Here is an 18,912-nt window from a genome sequence, read left to right as displayed (position 1 = left end):
ACAGACACGTGACTGTCCTTTTCGCTCCTTGTCGTGACTTGTTACTGTCTCTTGAAAACACCAACCCAGACTCGAACCGCTCGATAAGTGAGAACAGCTGACAGGGCGCATTGAGCCATGAGACGTCCACGTTTAAATCTCCCACCAGCACAACGGGCATGTCCCCTCCTTCACGTCAAACCCGTGCATGTGTACACCGCCAACCGGTGATGGGCGCATACTTGGCGCGAAATACACCTGCGAAAATGTCGCTCGGAGAGCCTTTGAGGCTGAAGGAGAATTATGGGCTGACGCCGGCGTTCCAACCGGGCAAGTAGCTCCCCAAGCGGGAGGAATTTGCACCTACTCGGCGAGGAGGAATTTGAAGCGGCAGCGGCGGTGGAGCCTTTTAGTCGTTTTTACGGCCATTAGCGCTTCGGTGTACTTTCCACAATCATCCTATAAAGGCGCTACCGCCGATGCAAGCCGATTGCGCAACACGGTGACGAGGAGAACCCCGGAGTGGCGCCAAGTAAAGCGTTTTCACCGGACTAAAAGCAATGGGGAGGAGGGAGGGGGCTAGACATGGTGCTTCCCAGTTAAACGCTGTGAACGCAGTTGTCCTACCAGGCTCCATACGGGACGATTGTGTGAATGATTTGCGCGTTAATAGAGAGTTTTAGCTAACCGTTTTTGACGGTCCGCTCCGGTATCGGCGGCAGGCTCAGCGCAACCGGAGCCAATGCCATTCGCGGCCAAGCGCGCCACGCATGCGCAATGGCGTTCCCGCTTGCTATCGGAGCGGAGCTGACCGTGAAAAACGGTCAGCTAAAACTCCCTATTCATACAAAATGTTGGCGGTCACTCGCCCTTTTCCCAGAATTCAAAGCCTGCGGCAACCGCACAAACTGCTCGGAGCCGACGACATCATGCAACAACCGAAGCTGCTCCTGCCCACAAGGATTTCATTTGGCGGGTCACAGATGCATTCAAGGTACTGTAATTTTGTACACAAATTTGCTGCCCAGCATGTGCATATCAGAACAACTCCACCTAGAACACACGTGCGGCGATTTTAAGTGAAGCGGATACTAACGCCGCTTTCGGCGCCTGGTAAAGACTGCTCGCCCAGCGAATCGGTCGTTCGCACTCCGTTCTGTGCGGCTTCAAAATTCAGCATGTTTCCTGGCTTAGGGAAAGCTAACTGCATCGAAGCTGTCTATAGGCCTAGTACACGAGACACGTGCGTGCACCCTCACACGAGGGGTACGCTCGTCGACTGAACGGTGGGCGGTTGTGACGCAAGCTTGCCAACTGCTGCAGTTGCACGACAGCAGAAGAAATGCCACGCGGACGACGACTGCAAGTGGAGCGACCTGTGTCTCGAGCGTCCCTGCGTGTGCCGGAGAGAGTCGCCCAACGTGGCCGGGGTCTGTGTGGAAAGTGAGTGCGAAACATCTCACGGCGCGTGTTACGATACGAATAGAAAATGTCGCCCCAGCGGAGTACATCGATTTTCAAAAAAAGGAACTGGAAACTGAAATTGAGAATAGCGCTAAAAAGACGGTACAAGAAACGAGACGCACGGCGCTGACTAGCAGCTGGTCGGTTTATTCTGCGGCTGGCGAAACATACCCAAGAAAGGAAGGTGAGAAGGAATCATCATAAAAAGTGCGTACATCAAGGTCTACCTTGTGAATGAGGTATGCGTCATAGATATCACGATTGCGCTAGTAAGCCGTCTGTTCAATTGCGACGAAAGGAAATCTGCTATCTGGATTCGTAAAGAAAAAAAAAAAACAAGCTGCACTGTGCAGTACTGCCTTTCCTTGCCTCGCGCCTCGGGCACGGGCTACATCGCTGCGCTGTATCAGCTTTGCTCATTTTTTAGATGCGACTGCATCTCATTCACTCGCCTTGTCCCTCCATACGGCGTTGTTGTTGTCCGTCCACACACCTCCCCCATTCTCCTCGCCGCGCGAGCTGCGCTCTCCGCCGCTCACCCTCTCTCCTCTCCGATAGCGAACACTCTCTCGCGAGGGGCGTTGGATTGGATTCGATTGGCTTGGCTTGGCTTGGCTTGACTTGGATTGTATTGGATTTGGATTGGATTGGATTTGGATTGGATTTGGATTAGATTTGGATTGAATTTGGATTGGATTTGGATTGAATTAAAGTGGATTGTGTTGGATTGTGTTGCGTCATAGCCGCGCCACGTTGCGTCATAGCCGCGGCAGGGGGTTCACGGCACGTTTCACGCGATGGGAGAATCAACCTAACGGAAACAACAACGGAACCCCCTATGCGTCGCATCTACACAGGGGTTCCCGCGAGGGGAGGTGGGAGAAATTTTTAGTCAATGCAGGTGTATAGATCTTGCGTTTAGGGTGTATCGTTTGATGTACTTATTTACTTTTTATCGTGATTCTTTCTCGCCTTCCTTGCTTGAGTATATTTCGCCAGCCGTAGAATACAACCAGATGCTAGTCAGCGCCGTGTGTCGTCGTTTCTTGTCCCGTATTTTTTGCGCTTTTTTGAATTCCAGTTACTATGCACCAACTATACAAACAATCATTCCAACGCAGAGAAAGGGGTTAGCTCGTATAACGCGAAATGGAGTATATCCAGGCTGATGGGGCAATTGGCATGCTACTGATGTCGGCAAGGACTGAAAAAGGTCAATTAGACGGAAAACAACATCTGAAAGGACTCACAAATCTTGTTCACTTGTGATACGGCCGCTACGTCACTTGAAGCAGATAACACTTGTCCCTTGCAACCGAACGTTGCCCTGAGACTCTTTAAACAAAGCAGCCGTAAGGAACAACACTTAAATAGACGTTATCTCGGCTCTCGGTTGCATTTTAAGAAATTTAGTTTACAACATTTGATGCCACGTCACTTGTCTTTTAGTTTTAATCCGAACACGTGGCAGTAAGTTTTTGAAACATGCGTGCCTTTTAACGCTTGCACCGTTTTCAACGTCGTAGAGCAGCGAAACCCGCTTTACCAAGCCGTGGGTGGAAAATGCTGGCTCGTACATTGAGCTAACAAAGCTTGCAGCCCTATCCTCGCAGCGCTTGAAATCTTTAATGGTGCCGAAGGCGAGGAAAAATGCGAATTTAGTTTTTGTCCGCAAGAAAGTTGATGCCAAAGAGCTTAATAATTACAGCCTCATCAGCCGGCTCTCCGTTACTTTTCAACAGCCACGATAACAGGCCTGTTTCAGGAAAGGTTCCTCCGCTTTAGACCATATTCACGCTATCAACCAGGTCCCCTGTGAAAAGCGGCTAACGACGTAGCAACCTATGCAGCCACTACGTGTTTACCACTAACGAGTGCCTTATCATTCATCAATGGTGTGCGAGCCATGTTTTGTGCCTATTTTAAGTACACAACACTTTAGGCGCTCGTTTTGTCGGTGTAGCTCGCTCACTCGACCCACGTAGATCAACAGGGCGTCCCGTGGTAACCCTGTCGTTCGCGACGTACCCCAGAGGCTTCGAAAGCCAAGCGGTTTATGTAGTCATAAGCGTTCGAAACTCGTAAACCGCTGGCGCTTGTCCTACATCTGCCCGTTGCTTAGAGCAAAGAAAACTGTAGGTACATTTGAGGCAAAAGATACGTAATTAACATGCAGCGCCCGCGTTCATTTAGTTAGGAAAGCTCGTTGGGTTGGTCTTATGATAGTAAGCGAAAAAAGCGGCCCCGCAAGAAAACAATGGCGCGTTCCAAATGACGCAGAAAGGGTCGTCGCGAAAGAAGCAAATAACGCGTTCGAAATGCTACAAAGAGGCTCCAGCCACGCAAGAAAAAATTGGCGCGTTTGAAATGCCGCAGAAGGGCTTCAGCCCCGCAAGAAAAATATTACGCATTCGAAATGATGGGAGACAACTCTAGCATACGAAAGGAAAACAAACACCGAAAGAACAGAACTTCCGCTGGCGCAGTTTCAGGCAGGGGGCGCGCGAGAACTCCGAAAGCGGGAAATTTGAAATCCATGGGGTGGCAGCAGTCAGCAGATAACGGCCGTACAGCCCATTATGGTGAATCACTGCTCTGCACTTTCGAGAACGTTTACATTGAGTAGAACGGCTTTAATTTTTTTTTGTAGAAACAGACACTATGGCGTCAGCTGTATGCGCGGGGTACCTGCTGATATTTCGTGTCCACTACATTGCATGACAGCTGCAAGTGAGCCAAGTGAAGGCGCCGGGGCCACCACGAGCGCACGCACGTTCTCCGTTACAGCGGCGGGTGGCAGCATCTTCCTCTTTACAGCGGCCGCGTTGGGGCTCTTTCTCGCCTTCTTCTCGAAGAAGAAGGCGATTGAAACGACCACTGTGTTTCCAGGAGCACAAGAAGCGACGTCCACCGTGGGAGATGGGTAAGAACGCTCGTGAATTATCATCGTTTAGTTTTTTTCGGTGTGACTTTGGACCGATGCTAATGGTAGCAAAGTAGTGACAGAAGTCTGGTCATTCCATTAACGTGTAGTGTATGTCGACAGGATATGCGCAGGAGTCGCCAAAGAAGCGATTTGTTACCCTCTTTTCCTGCAGTAGGCGTTAGTAATCACGCCTGCCACCCGAAACAGATACAGTATTATTTTGTTGCATTGGGGCGAATTTGATAGGGTTTCGCTTCTAAAGGAAGGATGCACTGCGTAAAAACTTCCGCGTGGAAGTTCTCTCTCCAGGCTGCAAGTTCTGTGAGCAAAAGCGTGTGTGTAAAAATTTAGTGCAAAGCGGACAGCGTAACAATGGGCTTACAAGCAGCGAGGACTGATTTATTGGGCCCAAAATTGTCTATACAGACATGTGGCCTGGATAGATCGCTGTGGAAAAATCACCTACTCAATACACCTGTGGCGCCCGGTGCTGGGGTTAACCGTGGGCGTCGGCATAATCAACTCGCAAGGTCAGACGAAGGACAGACGGTAGGATGAAAGTACTCTGGAAGCGAGGATAGTGCAACGAAGACAGCAAAAGGTACGAAGGTAGCGTTAGAAGGGAAAGGGTGGGTCGAGCATGCGGTGAAGGTAGGCGAGGGCGTTGACGCGCTCCAGCGCTGTCTGTGGCGACTGCTGTGAAACGCGCCGCCCGATACAAACTTCGTAGGCCGCTTCTGTTAAATGTGCTGCCCGCGCCTAAGCAGACACCAAGAGGTCCGAATGGTACATATACGCTTGCCGTTCCAAACTCAACACGCTATATCGAAAGCAATATGTTGCGGCGGCTGCGCTTGAAATGTACATTACATAGAAATGTACATTACATAGAACCTTGACTCCATTGTTTTCATTATGTACATGTTTTTTTTTCAGAATTTGCTGATTTAGTGAATCATATCAGTAGTACAACAACAATGGATGGAATATGGTAATAGTGCGCCCGCCATAAGTTTCAGAGCTGTGCAGAAAATGCGAGGCAGTGCTCGTGCTAACGCTATCCCCATTTTCGCGCAGGTCTTTCCGGGACAAACACATGTGTGCCACGAATGACGACCCACCAGACAGGCTCAGCATAAGCGCAACAGAAGAACAACTCAGCTTTGAGGAGAATGTTCGGGAAGACGAGGCGGAAGTATAACTGGTCGGATTCATTTCGCTAATACTGGCCTAATAAAATATCTAATAAAATATCAGGCCTAAGCACGAAAGTGCATACTATACATTAAAGGAACTGAATGTTGGTTACTGGTCACAGACAACAAAGTGCTTCGTGACAACTAAATTACGACTACGTCATGGCTGGAGTTCACCACTGAATATATGACGGTTGTATATACCCGGCTGCGGTGTCACTTTAGGAGCATCAAGAAATAAAATAAAACCCTTTGACGAAGTTGTACTAAGCTCCGCATCATCAAGTGACGCTCACCAAACCTGAATGTGAGTACCAGCATCTTCCTCATAACCTAACAGCTTCTCAACTGGTCATTCCTATCCCATAACACATCATCATGGTATCACAATCAAGCACCACTCCATCGTCTCATTCACCCAGTCTCGCGCCTTCCCATCATCGGTTTAACCATCTTTACCGGGCGAGGCTGCGCCTTTTTAAGTCTCCCTTTTCCGAGTCTCGGAAAATGTGGTTTATGTAAAGGTGCCATAATTATCTGGTTTCGAGTGTGCCATAGGCCTCTTTTCAGTGCAAGGAGGGGGGGGGGGGGTGCAATAACTGACGCTGAGTGTGGCGCACTTCATTCAGATGCATGAAAAGGTCGGCCCTTAAAATACTGTGTCATAAAACACACGAAATCAATTATAAACCACCAAACAGGCACTGTGGCGACGAATCGTACGTTTATTTATATGTTAACTGGCTCCCGTTTCCCGGTAAATTGTAAGTGCACTGCCTGATGCAAAAAAGGCGTCGAAAACACGACTTCACCTTTGCGTGCAACAAGAGGAACGGAAGTAGACGAAGAGCAAAATCCGTACCACAAAAAAATGTTAGATACATATAATGCCATTACTTCCATGAGCCGTTCTTTTGTAAAACGAATTTTGCCCTGTCCGAGGGCTAAAGAACGAGAGGGGGATTTTCTCCTGGTCGGGCGCAATCATATATCAACCAAGCGTAAAACGTGAGCACACGCAGGAACAAAAACATTTTACAGCGAAGCTGTGTATGTCTAGGGTCTCGTTCATTTCTGTTCTGCGTGATCAAATAATGTCTCGCGGAAAAGCCAACTTTATCCATGTGCCCGTTTCTCTGTTCGATTGCTTCAGGGCAACTGGCAAATCTCAATATTTCTTTTTCTTAACATTTCCTCGGTCGTTTCTGTGGTGTTTTTTTATGTTTCTGTAAGTGCTTGAAAGAAGAGTGTCTGAGACCCCAACCGGTTCCACTGCCACACTGTCGTAAGTGATGACAGGAAGAACAAAATGGTTAGCTATGCTGGGCAATCATTTGATGTCGTCAGAGCTAATGTCGACATCAGTGTGAGTGATGTTGGTGGTGGGTATGTGAAAATGGCCGTTATGTTTTGCAGAAAGGCTGAAGTAGGCGTTTCGGGGCAGTGGGCCGAAAGTCGGAGGGGGGAGGGAGCGAGGACGGGGAGCTGGGTTCTTGCCTGTCATGCGAGTTCGAGTGCCCACCACCCTTCGCAAGCGCTGTCCCATTTCACTGTTTCGGAGAAATATTTAGGGGCTGATGCCGTATGTGGAACTGAACTGGGGTGTTGCTAGGGCCGCACGTTTTACGGGTGATTTATATTCTTGTTTGCAAGCGGAATTGACTAACACTTGGCGGTTGAGATGACTTTTGTGTCGCTGGCTGACTAGGCAGTGGGACCTTCTGCAACGGGACACGAGCTTGGTATGTGACGGCGTATCAGATTGTTTACTCCCTTTGAATGTGGAGCGTTGAAGTGCCTGAGGACGTGAACGGGATAGATGGAATAAAGGGCGAGATTTGCGTGGAGGTGTGGTGTGGTGCTATGTTGACTGGGCTTGCCACGTTGTATCGCTGTATGGGCCACGTCGGCATCGGCTCGCAGGTGCATGGGGCAGTTCATGGATGCGCTGGCGTGACATTTTAAGCAACAGTTACACTTCGGCATACAATCATGCTGTTTCGTGCGTATCAAATTTTTGACACCTAAGGAGCACACTTTCCGAAGCAAACGATGTGGGGTAAGGTGTGAACGTCCTCCCGATGGCCGAGTGTGCGGTCGCGGATGCAGAATTCTACCTTAAGCCACTGGGTGGAGAGTGGTGGTATCCGCTGCAATAATGGGTGTTATTTGGGATAGATTCACTAGTGCGTACACACTGTCATAATTTTGCAGTAGGAATTCAGAGCCGCATAATACCACCAGCCACTGTATTCTCCACCCCCTGGTTTAGAAGTGTAAGTCAAAGCTATAAACTGCGTTTTTTGGGGAATAAGTCTTTGGGGAAACGGTTAAGCTTGTGCGCACATACCCATTGAATTTTAGGCCGACTATTTCCAGCGTCTATGGCTGGGGCATGAAAAAGGTAATACCTTACATAGACAGTAGAATTAGTGGATGATTAGCCATGAGTGTACAATCGTTGGAAAAAAAAAATGGCTCATCCGGAAAAATAAGTTGTTCTCTGATTATCTAAGCGCTCCGTCCTGTGCGTCCTTATTTCGCGTCGTCGTCTATTGCGGGATTTTTTGTAAGATTTATCACCAGCTAGCTTAACTTTCAATCGTGCTATGTAAGCTGTTTCCGCTAGGCTTGTTTGAATGAGGATGTCTAGGAGTTCCTTGCCTACAAAGCCATTGACATTCACTCCGTCACTCAAACCACAGGTTTTTAGCAGAATTATGTCGAGTAAAACTATGTTCCTTAAGTGAATTTCGTTAATTCTAATTCGCAGGGGACCATAAAATTGTTCGAATTAAGCGTAGTTCGAATTAGCGGGCGGGCGCTAGAGTGAATGGAAATTGCACCTCACTGCGCTGGCAGAACGCAAAGAAGGCACTTCTGGACTCGCTATCGTGAATTAGGCGCTACTACATGTTAGTTGCGCACATTACGTGATAGCTCGCCCAGACCGGCAACCGCGACACAAAGAAAACCGGCAACGGCATGCGCCGGAGCACAGGCGCTCGCTGCGGAAGCGAAATTTTTGTTGTTTTAGATCTCTGGTAAATTTGGGTTGGGTTTGCATTTGCAACTCGGGCCGAGTTCTTCTGCGAGGAGCGAAGGAAACAACAAGGACATTCCAGTTCAAATTAACAGTTCTGGATAACGCCGTGTTCGAATTATCGCGTTGACGCTTTAGATTTACCGAATTGTCCACGCGTTCGAAATTTTTTAAGTGCGAATGCACTTCTTAACCGACCCTTGTCATCCGTCCGGCGCGCCGTCCGCAGCCCGCTCCGCCAGCAGGTGTTATCTCTCCGCGCTCCTCCTCCTCTCCCCTAGCAACGGAGCGCGCGTAGCAACGGAGTGGCGCCGCGTGAGGGCGCGCGCATCGACGGCGCTCCGGCGGGGTGGGCCTTTCCTCCATGGGGTTGGGCGCGGGCGCGCACGGCTGCGCGGGCGTAGTAACGGGTTGCGCCGCGTGAGGGCGCGTTCATCGGCGCTCCCGGCCATGGAGGAAAGAAAAGTTTAGGAGGGAGCGTCACGTGACAATCTTGAAGCCTAATCATAAAAAATAAAAAGGAAAGACTGATGGGAGGTGTTCTATTCACGTGACAGGCAAGCGGTAGTTCTTTGCGCCTCATGTGGCCCTTCGCCGACGCTGCGTGCGTGCGTCTATCCGTTTGGTTGCCGGGCCGTCCGCGTATTCGAGTTTCGGCGACGAGTCGTTGCGCGCAGCTCTGCCTGCAACCCGAAACGCGCAGCGGCCTGATCGTGCGGGCAAAGTGGTGGGACGGGAGAGGCAGAAAACATCTTTGTTTACTGAGCTTTCCGACCCGTCGAAGTTCACGCCGCAGTCGGAGAGTTGTGTGCCGCCGCCGCGTGCAGAAGTGGAGATGATCTTTTCAACTTTGCCGCTCAGGCAAAGTTGAAAAGATTAACCATTTCTTCAACCATTTATTGGCAAGGCGCAGTCAGTCCACAATTTAGCAAGGTCCCTCCCAGGCGTAATCTAGCATTCGTTTTTTTGTTTTTTTTTTTCATATACGTATCGCACCTATCGAGCGGTCCTCAGCGGACAAACAGCCGGCGTACTGCTTGCGACGCGACGTGGTCACACCCAACATAAGGGTTCTAAACCCTTTGTTTTCCAGTGCACTGAAGTAGATAAAAACACGTACCACCACGCCGGAGCACCGAAAAGGCGAACGTATGCAAAAGCGCGCGCGGGCGAAACCAAAGCTACTCTCACCACCTCCCCGCTGACACGACACTCGTTACGTGCGATAAGTCAGCAGAATGCCAAACGCAATCGTCACAGCACACCTGGCAAACACCGCGCAGCTGTAGGCCGCTCCATGCTTGTGAATGTTTACGGCGGCGCGTTCGAGGGATCCAACGTCAGAAGTGAAATTCGGCTTGCAGCTCGTGAGGGTGCTTCGTAAGAATGCGATCGAAGTCTCGCCTTGCTTTGAACAGCGACTGCGGCATTACTTCCACGATACGAAGCTTGGAGCGCAACGTTGGCGAACAATCTTGTACGGCGCCTTCGGCGACGGCGCTCGCCTCCATCTCCACCGGCAGCCAGCCGGAGCCACTAAATGCTACCGCGGGCCTGAGAGTAGTGCTTTTTCCATAATGCATTGCGCGGGAGGAGCCCGAGGAGAGGAGAATGCGGCGTCAGAGGAGGTTGGCTTGCCAAAGCTGCGCCGCCTGACGTCATGCTCCCTCCTAACATTTTTCTTCCTCCATGCTCCCGGCGGGTTGGGCGCGGGCGCTCGCTGCTGCGCGGTTGTAGTAATGGGTTGCGCCGCGTGAGGGCGCGTATCCTCTCCCTCTCCACGCGTACCCTCTCCACTCCACGCGTACCCTCCTCTCCACTCCACTCGTTTACCGCCCCTGCGTAATCAACTCGTGCATTCGCACTTTCAAATGCTCCCCCTCGGGGAAATGCGTGGGGAATTTTTTGTCCTATTTCACGGCTACGGCAGCCGCGATTTGCAAGCTGTTAAGTATCATCACGCCACTTTTACGCAGCCTGAATTTGCCAACGTTTGACGTAAATGTTACCCCCAATTGTTTATATTACGTCACTTCTTCTCAGCCACTCACACAGAGCGCGAGACATACAAGCCGTATTGTTGTTGAATAGCAACGGCAGGACTACATTGTCATGTCCGCTTCATTTCGTCAAGTTTTTCATTTCCGGCCAATAATAATGCGCCTTTAGTAGAGATCAGTAAGGTACCCATTAGAACTGGTGCCAGTAAATGTTATGAAACGCCAGAATGACGAAAGCACGCACAATCGCTTTGTCAACAAGAAGCACGGGATCAAAAGTGAAAGCCAACCAGATTAAGCTTCCGGCGAATTCACAGTTCACGGTGAATTTACGGAGTGAAGAATATATAGGCCCCAGCACACACAAATAAGAAAAAAGAGTTCGCAGAAGCATATTATAGTCCTTACTTTAAAAAAATACATTTATTCTGAGGCAATTGCTTGAACTATTTTTCAATACAATTTAACATTGCTATGGGTGCATAATCAGGCAAACATAGCATGAAAAACACAATCCCGGCTTTTTTTTTTATTGGGCTACTTTCAAACCAAAATAAAACAAAAATATAAGGAACAAACACTGATCAGCAGACGGTGTTTAAGTAATAGCGTAAGCCACAGCCTTTTGGCTGCCTGCCGAGAACATTATTTACCGGCTGTTGTTTATAGTTCGGGCTTAATATGCGAGAGAACGTCAAAGCAAAGGCACCGCCAGAATTTAGCTCCTTCTTCGGAATACCTATCGCTTGTTTCATGAACGATATGAATGTTCCGATTCAGAAGCCGTGCTTTATTAATCCGCGCCGTGCTCCACCTATTCACGAGCTCCGAGTATTCCTTAAGTGCTAGTGCCCACTCCTGCCTTCCACAGCGGTTGGTGTACACACGGCTATCGTGCGCATTGAGAGAATACCCTTGGGATACCTGCTCCCTTGGTTCCGAATGCGTAATTCCTTTCAACATTCTGAGCAGTCTGAAATAGGCGCTGAACGAAACTAATTACTGGTTCTGCCCTGCCAAACACAGCTGACTTCATATGCTTTCGAAAGGTTTTTCTCTCCGACGCACACGCAGTACCCATTCTCCGCAGTTTGTGAAGACAAGCTCCCAGCTCCTCCCCGGTTACCGGACCGCCTCCTGGAAGGGAGGGGGGTGATTAATGGACTTCAATCGCCAAATTCCTGGCTCTAGTTTTGCTGGGATTAACTCTTACTGCACAGTCCACGTCACACAGCGTCTGATACTGACAACCATTCATGCATGGTAGAATACCCGCGGTCCAAACTTCCCGCCGCCTCACTTGGCCTGTGTCGCCTGTGTCGTTCCCTTTCTCGTCCCTGTGAAAAATTTTTGCGCTTAAGTTTCACTCATGGAAATTGCGAACCAACTAGCTCGTCTCTCCATTTTGCTTCACTTTGACGCCCCGAGATCCGATGGTCGCGACATCGCAAGTTCTGGCAAGGCTCGAGACAAGGGTCGACACCGTGTTAAGCTCTCTTGTCCTGCATGCAACTCCGAGTGATTTCTTTTCTTTTGCTGGATGCTTGTTCCCGTTTTTCGGCATTCTTTGTCTTCTACGCAACCGAAATGCGGCATCACAATCCCCCATCTTTCTTGAAGTCACTCCACGCCATAGTGATCTGCTGATCGCATGCAGGAAGCAGTGCTTACTTTTACCGTTGCAGACGGTTGTTTTAGTTTTTTCTGTGGTTTTGGGTGCCAGGACACGAATTCCTTGAGGGGAATGAGGCGGCTCACGCCGCTGCCCGCGATTACATACACCGGGCCGTTTCTCTCACGGGGCATTCACCACCTCATCCACCTAATCCGCAACCTCTCTTGCGCTACACAGATATATTGGCGGACTACCGACTCAAACGGCAAATTTTCCCCATTCCACACCACCAACTCACAAGGGATGAAGCAACAACGTTCAGACGACTTCAAACTAACACGTATCCACACCGTACCCTTCTTCATGCCATTTATCCGACAGACTATCCAGCCACCTGCCACTACTGCCCAGCGCCCGGTACCCTATACCATCAGGTGTGGGAGTGCCAAAAGACACAGGACCTGCACCCAATCCCCAACCCCTCTATACAACAGTGGACGGCGCGGTTGACCAGCAAAGACCCTACGTTCCAGCTTGACCTGGTGCAAAGGGCCCGCGCAGCCAGCCTCAGCCAGGGGATCCCGGACTAGGGATCCCCTCCACCGGGCGGGTGCCCTAACAACTGCACCTGTTGTTTTAATAAAGATTTGTTTCATTCATTCATTCTGTAGTTTTAGTATCGCTCGTCTAATAAAATGCTATGAACCCTAGCATTTTTTTCTCGTAGTTGTGTGGATATAATGCTGAATTTGGTAATAAAACTAGCTCTACGGACCCAGGGTAGTTTAGAGGAACATTATACGGTTCAAGGCGAATAATGTTCCAAATGAGGTGTTCGGCACATCAGAGTGCACGCGGCGTCTGTTTTGTGCTTACTCGAGTTGTCTTTCAAAATTGTTATATTATCTCTCAAACACAGAACGTAAGCCCAGAAATGAACGACACTGTGACAAAGAAACTACAAAATAGAAAGCAGATATGCAAAATACCAAACACCGCGAGCGAAACAATCGTCTTCGCCAAGCTACAAAAGCAGCGAACTGCAAACATCTTCGCGGCTCTCGGATCTCGCCAGACCATGTCTTCGGTTTGACTTGAGGCCTCGAAGCGTGGCCGGCACACCGCGCCGAAAGGCAGACATCCGACGAGTGGCTCAGTGAGCGTTTCTGCCCGCAGGGGATCATCGGATGGTCCTGCCCTGAATTCAATTTATCTCTCCCCGAGACGCAGTGTTCACGCACGGGAGAATGTTTGAGAGGTTTTTGAAAGACCACAGAATATTTGGGTGAACGAAGTTTAGTGGTGCGGAACAAGGGACGATGACGAGTCAATGCGGTGTAAGGGGAACAACCCTCGTGACCTTTTTCTTTTTCCAGCAGTCATAGTGGAGGAAAAAATTGCCGTTGATTCCTCTGTCATAGAAATCGGTAAAACACGAACGTGAAATGTGCAGCGAAACCTGCCGCTGAGCATGATTTGCGGGTCGGCGGCTGTCTGGTGGGTGTGCTTGGCGAAAGACGTCCTGCTGGTGGGTCGCTTCGGCAAGGGTGTACTGGTGTCATCTCCGTGACGGATATGACGTCAGTAAAATCTTGGTGTATCTCGGGATAAAATATTTTCGTGTTAAAATATAAAGCCCCTAAACGAAAAACCCTAAGTATAACGTAATCCTTGGTTCTAAAGGTTGCTTCCCCGCAAAAAGAGCCTATATGCAGGGGTGCACCCTTTATAGGCCGCTTGCTTTGTTGTACTGGCGTCACTTCCATGACGGGTATGACGTCACTCAATGTTTGTGTATCCCGGAATAAAAGAGTTTCGTGTTAAAATGGGACTGATGCTACGTCCTTTCTCCTATCTTCTACATAGGCGCACATTCAGGAAAACAGCCGGAACATGCGCGGGCCTCAAATCCGATTACCAGACGCAGCGGCCCAGTAGAACACCGTCATCTCCTTCGGCCAAGAAAGTCACTTTCCCTCTTGGTCGGCGAAACCTTCCAATTAACGGCACAACATGTAGTACACGGTGTGCTGTGGTGCCATGTTCCGACGACACACGACTTTAACGCCTGCATCTCGTTTACTCAACGACGAGCTTGGCGATGATAGCGGAAGATATGAAGTCGTACGACGCTGCGGGTATTCTTCCGGCTGGTCTGCTGCTGCAACGAGCAGGGATCCGGTACGAGCAGGGAAAGGAAATAGCTACGGAAAAAGGCAAAAACAGTGCGTGAAAGACGAGATAGAACAAGCGAAGGACGGGAAGGAAGAACGTCATGCGTCGTTTCCGGAACGCCTTTAATCGGGTTGCCTATTGTAGATAGGTATTGAGAGTTTTACCAAATTGCTCTTTGCTTCATTTTGCTAGTTTGAGGCAAAAGCAAATGAGGGGACTTCCAGTAAATAAGAGAGAGAGAGAGAGAAAGAAAAAGAGAGGGAAGGGGAGATCGAGAGAGCGAGAGAGAAAGTGAAAGATAGGGGGAGAGGGAGAGAGTGACAGAGAAAGCGAAAGATAGGGAGAGAGCAAGAGAAGGAGAGAAAAATGACAGACAGAGAGAGGAAGAGAGAGAGTGAGCGAGGGAGGGATATATAAAGACAAGGAGAGCGACATTCCGAGAGAGAGAGAGAGAGAGATCGAAAGAGAGAGAGAGAGATAGAGAGAGAAAGAGAGAGAGAGAGATTATATGATATAAGATGAAAAGCTTGAATCTACTGCCAAAGAACCTGCTTCCAAAATGTCGACACCGTTCACAGTGCACGATTCGCTCCGTACGGTGAACGGAGAGCTGTTGGCGCCGCCATAGCAGCTAGCAATATTCCTGTTAGAAGGCCAGAATACATGGAGCGAACGTTCTCGACGAACTTCACGCGGCGGAAAATCTTCCGCGACCGGACACCGTATGTTCATCGGGCTGAACTACATGGACCGAAGACACTGCGCCAGCTGCCGCGTGGCCGCTGGGTTGCTCTCAGGGTGGCTAACTGAGCCTCCATGCCCAGAGTCAACGATGGCGGTCAGTAATGATACGGAGTAAATGAGCTTCTTTACGGAGAAAATGATACGGAGAAAATGAGGAGTAAATGAGTAAATGAGCAAAGTGCAGAGCACTTTGCGGGAAATTTAAATTGCGTTGGGTGGAAGCAGTGAGCGGATAACGGCACTACGGCCCGTTATGACGAATCACTGCTCTCCACTTCCGGCACCTGTCACGTTGCGTGGAACTGCTTTAAATTTTCTGCTTGCTTTTGGTCCCGCACGTACCGGCATTTCACTGCCACTGTTTTTCGCTTACTATCGTAAAAATCTACCGAACGAGCGCTCCGAACTAAACGAACGCTGCTGCTGGCGTTTAATTACATATGTTTTGCCCCAAATGTACCTGCAGTTTTCTTTGTGCTAAATAACGGGGAGATGCATGACAAGCGCCAGCGCTTCACGAGTTTTGAACGGTTAATCATCATCATCATCATCATTATCATCATCATCATCATCAGCCTACCTACGTCCACTGCACGGCAAAGGCCTCTCCCATTAATCCACAGTTACCCCGGTCCTGTGCTAACTGCGACCAATTTATCCCAGCAAACTTCTTGATCTCATTATGACTATTTTAATTGCTTGGTTTTCACACCCTCTACGGGACGCCTTACGACGGTACGCCGGGCTCTACTTCGGTCGGTTATCTCGTTGTGCTGCCTGATTCCGGCAGTCCCTCGAGATCGAGAAGCGTTACAGCGAGCTACGGCGACAAGGCGAGCCCCTTAATTAAGTGCTCTGCACTTAGCATCAACCCAAAAATTTCTGTGGTCTAACATCGAGTGAATCCCACTTTCTCGCTATTCCCGCAATAGTCCTTAGGAATGTAAGCCCTAAGAGCACCCCCCCCCCCGCCTCTCCTCCCCTACAAGGGTTGGTTGCTGTATTCGTTACGCTTCTTCTTGTATTCCGCCAAGTGATGCTGTGATTTTGTGTCGGTTTTCTAGTCACCTTCTCCTTTTTGCACCTGGAAGTGTCAACGTTCTTAGGGGAGACAAGTTTCGAGGCCGATTGAGAACACAAACGCAAACGTGAACCAAACATCCAAAAAAAGTTCTGCTGCAGCTCAAAAAGACGCTTCGACATCTTCATCCACTATTACCGCAGCCACAGCCGCGAACATCGCTAAGGCGGAGATTTCCATAAATCAACGTCTCCCTGAAAAACCGAAATGGCAATCGTAATTGAAAATTCTAGCAAGCCCATCGAATTCTGTCCTACTGGTAGGACAAATGAGGAGTTAATTAGTAAAGCTGATTCAGGAAGGAATGTCCCCGAATGGGAATAATTAGTAGGGGGCCCTAGAGTTGGGATAATAGAGGCATTTACAGAGCGACAGGCGTTATGTTTTTAGGCAGGACAACGAATAAAGAAGCGCTTCTGGACATTCAAGCATAAGTTATATTATTCACATTACCTGGAATGAACTTTATTTATCTATTTTTATTAATTTCTGTACCTTCAATGCCTGGAGGGCGTTATAGAAGTGAGTGGGTTAGTTGTAAGTAAAAAAACAACTTAACATGGGGAGAATATTTGAGTTACACAAGAATACGGGTTTGACAAAACAAAAATAAAGATTTCAGAAGTTATACTGTGCAAAATATACCTAATAAAAAATTAATAACAAAATACAAAGCGAACAAACGAACAAATTAAACGCACCCACAAACAGAAACAAATCAGCCAAAAAGGCTGAAATATCAAAATAAGTGTGCGGGAAAGATGCCTTCCACAATGCACGCGCGTTTACATCACGAATAAAAAAACTGATTACAAGCAAAGAAAAGAGATAATGAGAATCAGAGAAGCAGAGCGAGAGCAACGCAAAGCAGAGCGACATGGCAAAGTGTACGTTCGGGCACATTGCTTTCTGCACCTGCGAGCCAGTGCCATACGCTGTGAGCACCATGGTCTCAAACCAACCTTTGCGAAATAACCACCACTATAGCGTAAGTTGAAAGATGTCTGCGTCGCATGAAACACTGTTCGTAATGCACAAAATATCGAACTATATATAGAATATTTTCCAGATACTTTCGTTACCCTTTTAGAAGAAGACAGAAGTGGAATCAAGGTGGTGAGCCCAAGAACACGGGTTCGATTCTCTCCACGGTGGCTCCTTTTCCGATGGAGACAAAAAAGCGAGAACACCCAAGTGTCGAAATTTCGGCGCACGTTAAATATCCCCCGGTGGTCAATCTTCCAGGCGCAAAGGAAAGAGTTAAACTTTATCGGAAGGGGTGCGGAGTTCCTTTAACAAGCAGCAATGGATAAGCAACAAGTTTGTATAACAGCGCTCTAAATCAGCCATACCGCCGCAAGCCCTTGCAAAGGAGAGCCCAAATGCTTAACCGAAGTACACGATGAAAATAAACTCCGTCCTTGTGCCATAATAGTTTATTCCAGCATAGTAGTTTGCTGGCGGCAGTTATTCTGTGGAACGAAAAGCAACGAAACGCGGACAAAAGACACAACAAACAGAGTGTTCAATGTCTGAGTTGAAGCTGGGTATTTGCTGCCATATATTTTCCGAAATACACTAGTTTCCAAAACTGTTGCACACTTTATAAAATACCTGTACCATTTGTATGCCAATCAACAATACAGGATAGAAGTCTATACGAACATCGAAGCCATCGTTCTTTTATATAAGAGTTAAATTTAACCACTGAACAGGCGGACGCACCTTCAAGAATACGCTATATTGTAACCAGTGGGGTAGCACGAAAGATTGGGTGCACGCAGTGACCCAGACAGCCTAATCTAGCGCATTAATAAATACAGGCACTTAAGTTGCAAAACGTCGAAGAAAATTATACAGCGCATCCACCGCTGCCAGCACTGTCTTGTTCCCCGAGTAATTTTCCTTTCCAAGCCAATGCAGAGTTCAGAAAACTCCGCAAACGCACGGGGCCATCATGAAGCCTCTGTGCACGTGTCCAAACACAGCTTCTGTCGCAGTTTCCTCGTCTCCTGGTGCCTTTTCCTGCCGAGCAAATACAGCGAGGAAATGTCGGCAATGTCTGCGACCGACCTGTGCTCCAACCGGATTGAACAGCGAGGAACATCCTTGATTCCCCAGGGACGAGGCCTGAAAAGCAGCCAGTGAACCAACCTGCGGAGAGCAGCCACGCGTCCGGGATACCTTTGTTGGGATTAGTAACGCTGCTAGCTGTGTCATCATTGCGTGCTGACGCGGGTGGATCGCAGAAAGGCGTGTCTACGCAGTCAGCGCTCTCCTCCACAGGTGTATACGGCGAGTCTCAACCTGTGCGGAATCCCTAGTGGGCGCACGCACGCGATGGCGGCTTGTTTCTGCCTCACTGCCTGCTTCCCCGCGGAAAGCCCTGCGACACCGTACCCTTGGGAGAGCGTCACAATTTGCGGCATTCAGGAACTGGTTTGAAGCAGGGCAATCAATTACGACGTTCTCTGTTAGGAAACACCGCAAACGAATCTGGCAATTCCGGTGTTCACGATAGGATCGTAGATACCGGCACCAACGAGAGTATGTCAAGTAAAATTACATTCTGCGTCCTCTCTTACGCCCCTACACAGGGAATCTGCCTCACTATGAGCTATCGCGCAGAAAAACGACATTTACACAAGGCGTAAGCCGGATTCAACGTGCCCCCTGCGGGGAGTTGGCG

General features: G+C 49.0%; 1 protein-coding gene and 1 long non-coding RNA gene across 14 annotated transcripts in view; one reads left to right on the top strand and one right to left on the bottom strand.

Annotated features, from left to right (window-relative positions):
* The window catches only part of LOC144163204 (uncharacterized), a 1,050,610-nt gene that overhangs the window by 959,705 nt on the left and 71,993 nt on the right, over positions 1-18,912 (bottom strand). The gene's annotated exons all lie outside the window — the stretch shown is intronic.
* On the top strand, positions 830-4,346 carry LOC144163205 (uncharacterized). Its single transcript, XR_013320865.1, has 3 exons — positions 830-973; positions 1,303-1,422; positions 4,168-4,346. It is a non-coding gene; the product is annotated as an uncharacterized LOC144163205 (long non-coding RNA).

This window comes from Haemaphysalis longicornis, unplaced genomic scaffold (assembly GCF_048455015.1).
Source record: "Haemaphysalis longicornis isolate Haplotype H1 unplaced genomic scaffold, Haemaphysalis longicornis Haplotype H1 scaffold_12, whole genome shotgun sequence".
Taxonomy (NCBI): Eukaryota; Metazoa; Arthropoda; class Arachnida; order Ixodida; family Ixodidae; genus Haemaphysalis; species Haemaphysalis longicornis.
The sequence above is the reverse complement of the archived record's forward strand: the minus strand, read 5'-3'. Positions and strand labels throughout refer to the sequence as shown.